The sequence below is a fragment of the Leuciscus leuciscus genome (assembly GCF_965113295.1).
Source record: "Leuciscus leuciscus genome assembly, chromosome: 15".
Lineage (NCBI taxonomy): Eukaryota > Metazoa > Chordata > Actinopteri > Cypriniformes > Leuciscidae > Leuciscus > Leuciscus leuciscus.
The window spans coordinates 13687566-13695967 of NC_138739.1; positions in this window are offsets into that span (position 1 = coordinate 13687566).

Sequence of the window (8402 nt, forward strand, 5' to 3'; positions counted from 1 at the left end):
TGACCTCTTACACAAGTGAACCGAGTTTGGTAAATATACCTCATTTACTTCTGGAGTTATAGCCGTTTTAGTAAAATAGGCTCCTCCCACAACATACATTTTGGCGCCCCTTAGCGACCTTGAATCGAAATTTCAACTTTGTTTCGATAATTATTGATCTTCAGACTCCAGAGAACATTTCTACACTGGTTTGGTTCCGATCGGGCGAAAAACCACAGACTAGTTCGCAAAAGTAGGTTTTTGACAAAATTCAAAATGGCGGAAAATCTTTCATGGCGGAAATGAAATCGGAGATATACGTTTTGTTCGTCAGCCGTCCAGCTTTCCAATGATATAAGACACTTGAGTCTACGAATTACGGTCTATGAGTTATGAGCTGTTTCGCGCTTTTGGTTGCTATAGCGCCACCTATGGGCCAATCGGGTTCATAATCTCTGAACCTCTCCTCGATTTTTGTACTACCATCTGGCAAAGTTTCAATGCTCTAGCCCTTACGGTTTGGGCTGCACGATGCGTTTTAGCGGAGAAGAATAATAATAATAATTAAAGCTGCAAGCAGCATTTAGCGGGGTTCAAGCATTTAGGGTCTTTAAGCACATAAGGCAGTTTAGTGAGTTGTCTGAGTTTTTGTTTAGGATTTACAGGCTTTTGAGTGTTTTTTGCCATACACATTTTCTAAATGATCCTGTTATGGCTACCCAATGGGTAAAGTTAAAGTTTTTTATATAATTAATAATCTAGAGCTTCCAGAGAATTGTACTGCACTGGTATATTTCCGATCGGGCGAAAAACCTAGGACTAGTTCGCAAAAGTAGGTTTTTAACATAATCGCAAGTATTTAATGAACAAATTGATTGACAGCAGTAGTTCTTGAGGCAAAGTTGTTCAGTATGAGGAGATCTATCAAATGATATGCATCACGTGATTACATAGCCGTAAAACCTGTTAGCGTCAACTAGTGGCTGATTTTTCAAAATTCTTACAGACCTCTAGGGCCACGAGTCGAACATGCCCACCGAGTTTCGTTCTGATCGGCCTCCGTTAAGAGCAAACTAACAGCTTTGAATTAAAATGGTGAGGTATCCTGTTGTAAACATCAACCATGCCTGTTGACAGTTCTCTTTTGTGGGAAGGGAATGAAAAGTTCTCAAATCCGCAGCACAGCCTCAGACATAACATTTATATCCATGATCTGCCATTTTCACTATTGTCCTTGCTTGCTTCTTCACAATACCTGCAGATCTTCTGATGATTCGGCTGTGCAGGTCCACATTAATACTGCCTGGCCTAGAACATTGACTGGAAAATCCAAATTTGGGGGGTATAAATATTAATGATCCTGACTCCAACGTCACAGTCGGTGTTATGGTGGGATTCACTCATTTTTCAGCGGTCTTTTGCAAACAGAAGATTTACACATGAAGGAGGAAACAATGGTGTTTGAGGCTCACGGTATGTCAGTTCCATGTCCAGAACTCTTATCATTCAACTATGCCAAGATAAATACAGTTTTCAATTGTATGGCACCTTTAAAATAGATGATTAGTAATATAATGCTTACTTGGAGTCTGAAATGGCTTTAACAAAAGAAGAAAAATAGTCTTAGATTTCTGTTCATTCTAATCATGTACAAATAAAGTAGCACAGTAAGATTACATTTATTTGAATGCATTAGTGAGTGTGTGATTGTGCTGTGTGTGCAGCGTATCAATACTAAAAGTGAAGGTGTAGTTGATATCTTTGGTGATAATATCTGTAGTAATCATAAAAAAACAATTAAGAAATAAAGAATTAAAATTACAAATAATATTCTATTAAGATATGAGTTACAATAACATGATTTGCAATAGTAATAATATCAATAATATATGCACAATACACACAGATTAGACTATCAGGTCTGTGTTTTACAAAAACATTAGTATTGCAGCCAATGTGAGTCTGTGGGATTTATAAACAGACAAAATATGATTTGAAATGTTATTTTAATGATTTTATTAAGTTTAAACAATATTTCAAATGGAAAAAAAATGAAAAATAATATTTTAGTGAGCAGAATGAACCAATGAGTGTTCTTCTGGTGGTTAAAATGTAAATGAAAACAATAATACTTAAACAATAATACTTAATACACTAACCATGCTTGAACACACACATGCACACACATTTTGTTGTAGATGTAGATATTTAAAATAAAAGATAGGTAACAAAATGATAATTGCAAATCTCCTCTGTATAACACCATTTTCAGATTTCAAATTAATCACTGAGAGGCAGAATTGTTCAAACTGAGAGCTCAGTAAAAATGAAGTGATAAACTTTGACAAAACATGACTGTGTTATAATAGGTGATTTTCATGCAAGTAATTTTATATAGTCCAAAAACTAATGCAAAAGCACAGATGAAAATATTTTATTAAGTAGAATGTCCTGCAGAGGGCAGTAGAAGACCACTAATTGACTCACTTTCATTTGAAAGACTTTTTTATCCACCAGTAAAACAAAGCAGTTTCTCCATGTTCTTTCCATTAAGCATGCTTACACACACAGACACACACACAAACACAAACACATCCATCCACACACACACACACACACACACACACACACACACACAAAGACAAATATGTTTTCAATGTTTTTATGATGTGATATTGTGAAAATATCTTCATCTCCTCATCTTGAACAACTTTGCCTCAAGAATCACTAATGTCAATCAAACCGTTCATAATCATAATAAAAAAATAAAATATATACAAATATCATAATAAAACAAAAAACATCGTAATAAAAAAGATTGCTTCTTAAAGCATTTGTTTATTTCCCAATACTGAAAGCGAATTAAAAGATCATGCGTAATCCTGCTGCTCCCTCTAGTGGACAACAGTGGTATTATAGCTTTTTTTACAGTTGAAGTGTTTGAATGAATGAATGGGAATTAGTTTTTTTACTTATATCTCAGGAACCGAAAGGCGAAAAATTCTGAAACTCAGAGCATAGATAGTGCTTGAGGAGCCCTGTTGAATGAGACCATCAAGGTGTTTTTGGGCGATTGGGGCTGGGAGTTATGACTGTTATAAGGCATATCTGTTCGGGCTATTATCTCTGGAATGCCCAGGGCAAATAACACCACATTTGAATCGAAGCTAGCCAAGGACGCGCCCTTTCCAACGAGCTCTCACACAAGGTTCGGGGTGGTTTGGGTCGGGAGTTGCGGTCGTTCAAAGTCGGGGGTCCGCGGGCTTGCGATGCGCGGGGGGGGGCGCGCTCCCGAGGCCCGCGACGACACGTTTCGATCAAGAGCCCCGAGAGGTCCTCACCATCAAAATTTGAGCGCGCAACGACTTTCCGTTTTCGAGTTATGAATGAATTTGTATTTGGGGGCGTGGCTTAAATGCCGTTATACTTTCGTTTCATTTCATTCATTTACTTTCGTCCATTTCCATATCTCAGTGTAACACAATTGTCAATAGTAATACTCAATAGATGAGTTTTGACAAAATGTGATTGTAAATGTTAAAATAATGATTTTATAAAGTCTAAATATGAATTTTATAACAATATTAGGGAGTAGTATGATGAAATGACAGCAGGGGGCAGTAAAATACCACTTATTGGCTTAATATGTCATTATATTCATATAAAATCACCTTTTGAAGAAGTTAAACTTTTTTTCTGATAATTATTGATCTAGAGAGTTCAGAGAATTGTGCTGCACTGGTTTTGAACATTATGATATGAACATTATATGATAGAAGACACCATTTACAGCAAATACAGGCAATTTACCATAGGAAATATATGGTTTTAAAGCGTTTTAACAGTAATAGCGCCAACTATGGTCCGCTCTCCATAAAATTTTCCATGCTTCTTAAGCAGGTTATGACACATATGCTCATCAATTTTCGTGAAGTTCTGAGTTTTCGTTTAGGATTTATAGGCTTTTGAGTGCATTTTACCACGCCCATTTTCTAAATGACCCTGTTAGCCATGCGAAAAATGCAAAAGTTCAACTTTTTTTTGATAATTATTGACCTAGAGAGTCCATAGAATTGTCCTAGACTGGTTTGGTTCCGACCGGGCGAAAAACCTAGGACTAGTTCGCAAAAGTAGGTTTTTAACATAATTACGAATATTTAATGAACGGTTTGATTGACAGCAATGGTTCTTGAGGCAAAGTTGTTCAACAAGAGGAGATCTATCAAATGGTATGCATTTTGTGACAATAAGTGTAACACCACGTGATTACAGAGCCATAAAACTCGTTAGCGCCAACTAGTGGCCGATTTCTTTTAAAATTCTTACAGACCTCTAGGGCCATGAGTAGAACATGCCCACCGAGTTTCGTTCCGATCGGCCTCCGTTAACCTTGTCTAATAGGTGCTCAAACTTCATTGGCCGATGGCGGCCATGTTTTTTTAGATACGCCAATGTCCTCATACACATACATGACACCTTGGACCAAGACACTGCATACCAATTTTCAAGTCAATCGGACTAACGGTCAGGTGGTTAAAGCCTGTTTTATGTTTTTTTCATATTATAGCGCCACCATGTGGCCAATCGCCGCGATTTTTTTACTGTTACCTCATATTGAGCTCATACATATGTGTACCGAGTTTGGTGAAGATACCTCATTTACTTCTGGAGTTATAGCCATTTTAGTAAAATAGGCCCCTCCCACAACGTACGTTTTGGCGCCCCTTAGCGTCCGTGAATCGAAATTTCGACTTTTTTTCGATAATTATTGATCTTCAGTTTCTAGAGAACATTTCTGCACTGGTTTGGTTCCGATCGGGCGAAAAACCAGGGACTAGTTCGCAAAAGTAGGTTTTTGACAAAATTCAAAATGGCGGAAAATCTATCATGGCGGAAATGAAATCGGAGATATACGTTTTGTTCGTCAGGCATCCAGCTTTCCAATGATATAAGACACTTGAGTCTACGACATACGGTCTAGGAGTTATGAGCAGTTTCGCGCTTTTGGTCGCTATAGCGCCACCTATGGGCCATTCGAGGTCATAATTTGATAACCTCTCCTCGATTTTTGTACTACCATATGGCAAAGTTTCAAAGTTCCAGCTCTTACGGTTTGGGCTGCACGATGCGTTTTACGGCAGAAGAAAAATAATAATAAAAATCAGGACAATTACAATAGGGTTTCAGCACTTCGTGCTTGAACCCCTAATTAAAGCTGCAAGCAGCATTTATCGGGGTTCAAGCTTTTAAGGTCTTTAAGGTTTTTAAGCATCAAAAGTTATAAAGTTTTATTTAGCAAGCATGTAACCACTGACATAATAGATGGAAAAGACCATGTTCTAGCATGATTTACCATGATATACCACATTCTAGCATGATTTACCACAGTTTATCATGATTTACCATGGTTTACCATTATTTACCATGTTCTAGCATAGTTTACCATGATTTTATCTTAATTTACTTTGATTTACCATGTTTTAGCATGATTTACCATGATATACCACATTCTAGCATGATTTACCATAGTTTATCATGATTTACCATGGTTTACCATGATTTACCATGGTTTACCATGATTTACCATGAATTCATCTTAGTTTACCTTGATTTACCATGTTCTAGCATGATTTACCATGATTTTCCACATTCTAGCATGATTTACCATAGTTTATCATGATTTACCATGGTTTACCATGATTTACCCTGTTCTGGCATAGTTTACCATGAATTTATCTTAGTTTACCTTGATTTACCATGTTCTAGCATGGTTTACCATGATATGCCACATTCTAGCATGATTTACCAAAGTTTATCATGATAAACTTGGTTTACCATGATTTACCCTGTTCTAGCATAGTTTACAATGATTTACCATGATATACCACGTTGTAGAATGACATAACAGGATTCTAGCATGATTTACCTTGATACACCACATTCTAGTATTATTTACTATGATTTACAATGTTTCTAGCGTGATTTACCATGATTTACCAAATTACTAGCAAGTATGTGAAGTGTCAGTGCAAATGAAGCACTGACAAAATCTGATTGTGTTATAATAGTTATTGTTATATAAGTGATTTTTTAATGTCTAATTATGAATTCAAAAGCACATTTCAAAAGACTTCATTAATAAGTAGAATGGCCAGCAGAGGGCACTAGAAGACCATTATTGGCTCAGTTTCAGTTTAATCTTCATGATTTTCACCAGCTTTCTGCACTAAAGCAAACCAGTCTTTCCATGTTAACTCCATAATGCATGCTTACACACACACACACACACACACACACACACACACACACACACACACACACACACACACACACACACACACACACACAAATACTTTAACAGACGGATTTTGACTAAATGTAATTGTAAATGTTAAAATAATTATTTTATAAAGTCTAAATATGAATTATAGAAACAATATGACAAAATAACTATTTTAAACAGCAGGGGGCAGTAAAATACCACTTATTGGCTTAATATGCCATTGTATTCATATTATTTTCACCTTTTTAAACTGTTATAGAGTCAAATTTTGTCCGATCTGTCTGAAATTGTTCATGCTTGTTCAGAGTGATATTTCACATGTTCTGACTTGTTTTTAAGAAGATCTGAGCATCTTAAAAGATATAAGCTTTCGGGGACACTTGGTCAAGGCCACATTTTGAAGTGACCCTATTATAGCCATCCAAATGAAGTAGTTCAACTTTTTCTGATAATTACTGATCTAGAGAGTCCAGAGAATTGTACCAGGCAATGTACCATAGGAAATGTATGGTTTTAAAGCTTTTTAACAGTTATAGCGCCATCTATCGTCCGATCTCTATAAAATTTGGCATGCTTGTTAATGATGTTATGTCACATATGCACACCAATTTTCGTGAAGTTCTGAGTTTTTATTTGTGATTTATAGGCTTTTGAGTGTATTTTGGCACACCCATTTTATAAATGACCCTATTACAGCCACCCAAATGCAAAAGTTCAACTTTTTTTTGATAATTATTGATCTAGAGAGTCCAGAGAATTGTCCTAGACTGGTCTGGTTCTGATCGGGCGAAAAACCTAGGACTAGTTCGCAAAAGTAGGTTTTTAACATATTCATGAATATTTAATGAACTGTTTGATTGACAGCAATGGTTCTTGAGGCAAAGTTGTTCAGCATGAGCAGATCTATCAGATGATATGCATTTTGTGATGATAAGTGTAACACCACGTGATTACAGAGCCTTAAAACTCGTTAGCGCCAACTAGTGGCCGATTTCTTTCAAAATTCTTACAGACCTCTAGGGGCTTGAGCCGAACATGCCCACCGAGTTTCGTTCCGATCGGACTTCGTTAATAGGTGCTCAAACCTCATTGGCCAATGGCGGCCATGTTTTTCGAGATACGCCAATATCCTTTTAGACATACATGGCCCCTTGGGCCAAGACACTGCATACCAAATTTCAAGTCATTCGGAAAAACGGTCAGGTGTCTATACGTTTTTATTGTTTTATAGCGCCACCATGAGGCCAATCGACGCAATTTTTTTACTGTGACCCCAGACTGAACCCATACACATGTGTATCAAGTTTGGTTAAGCTATCTCATTTACTTTTTGAGTTATAGCCATTTTAGTAAAATAGGCTCCTCCCACAATGTTCATTTTATGCCCCCTAGCGACCATGAATAAAAATTTCGACTTTTTTTGGACAATTATTGATCTTCAGACTCCAGAGAACATTTCTGCACTGGTTTGGTTCCGATAGGGCAAAAAACCACAGACTAGTTCGCAAAAGTAGATTTTTGACAAAATTCAAAATGGCGGAAAATCTATCATGGCGGAAATGAAATCGGAGATATACGTTTTGTTCGTCAGGCGTCCAGCTTTCCAATGATATAAGACACTTGAGTCTACGACAAACGGTCTAGGAGTTATGAGCTGTTTCGCGCTTTTGGTTGCTATAGCGCCACCTATGGGCCAATCGGGGTCATAATCTCTAAACCTCTCCTCGATTTTTGTACTACCATCTGGCAAAGTTTCAATGCTCTAGCCCTTACGGTTTGGGCTGCACGATGCGTTTTACGGCAGAAGAATAATAATAATAATAATAATTAAAGCTGCAAGCAGCATTTAGCGGGGTTCAAGCATTTAGGGTCTTTAAGCACATAAGGCAGTTTAGTGAGTTGTCTGAGTTTTTGTTTAGGATTTACAGGCTTTTGAGTGTTTTTTGCCATACACATTTTCTAAATGATCCTGTTATGGCTACCCAATGGGTAAAGTTAAAGTTTTTATATAATTAATAATCTAGAGCTTCCAGAGAATTGTACTGCACTGGTATATTTCCGATCGGGCGAAAAACCTAGGACTAGTTCGCAAAAGTAGGTTTTTAACATAATCGCAAGTATTTAATGAACAAATTGATTG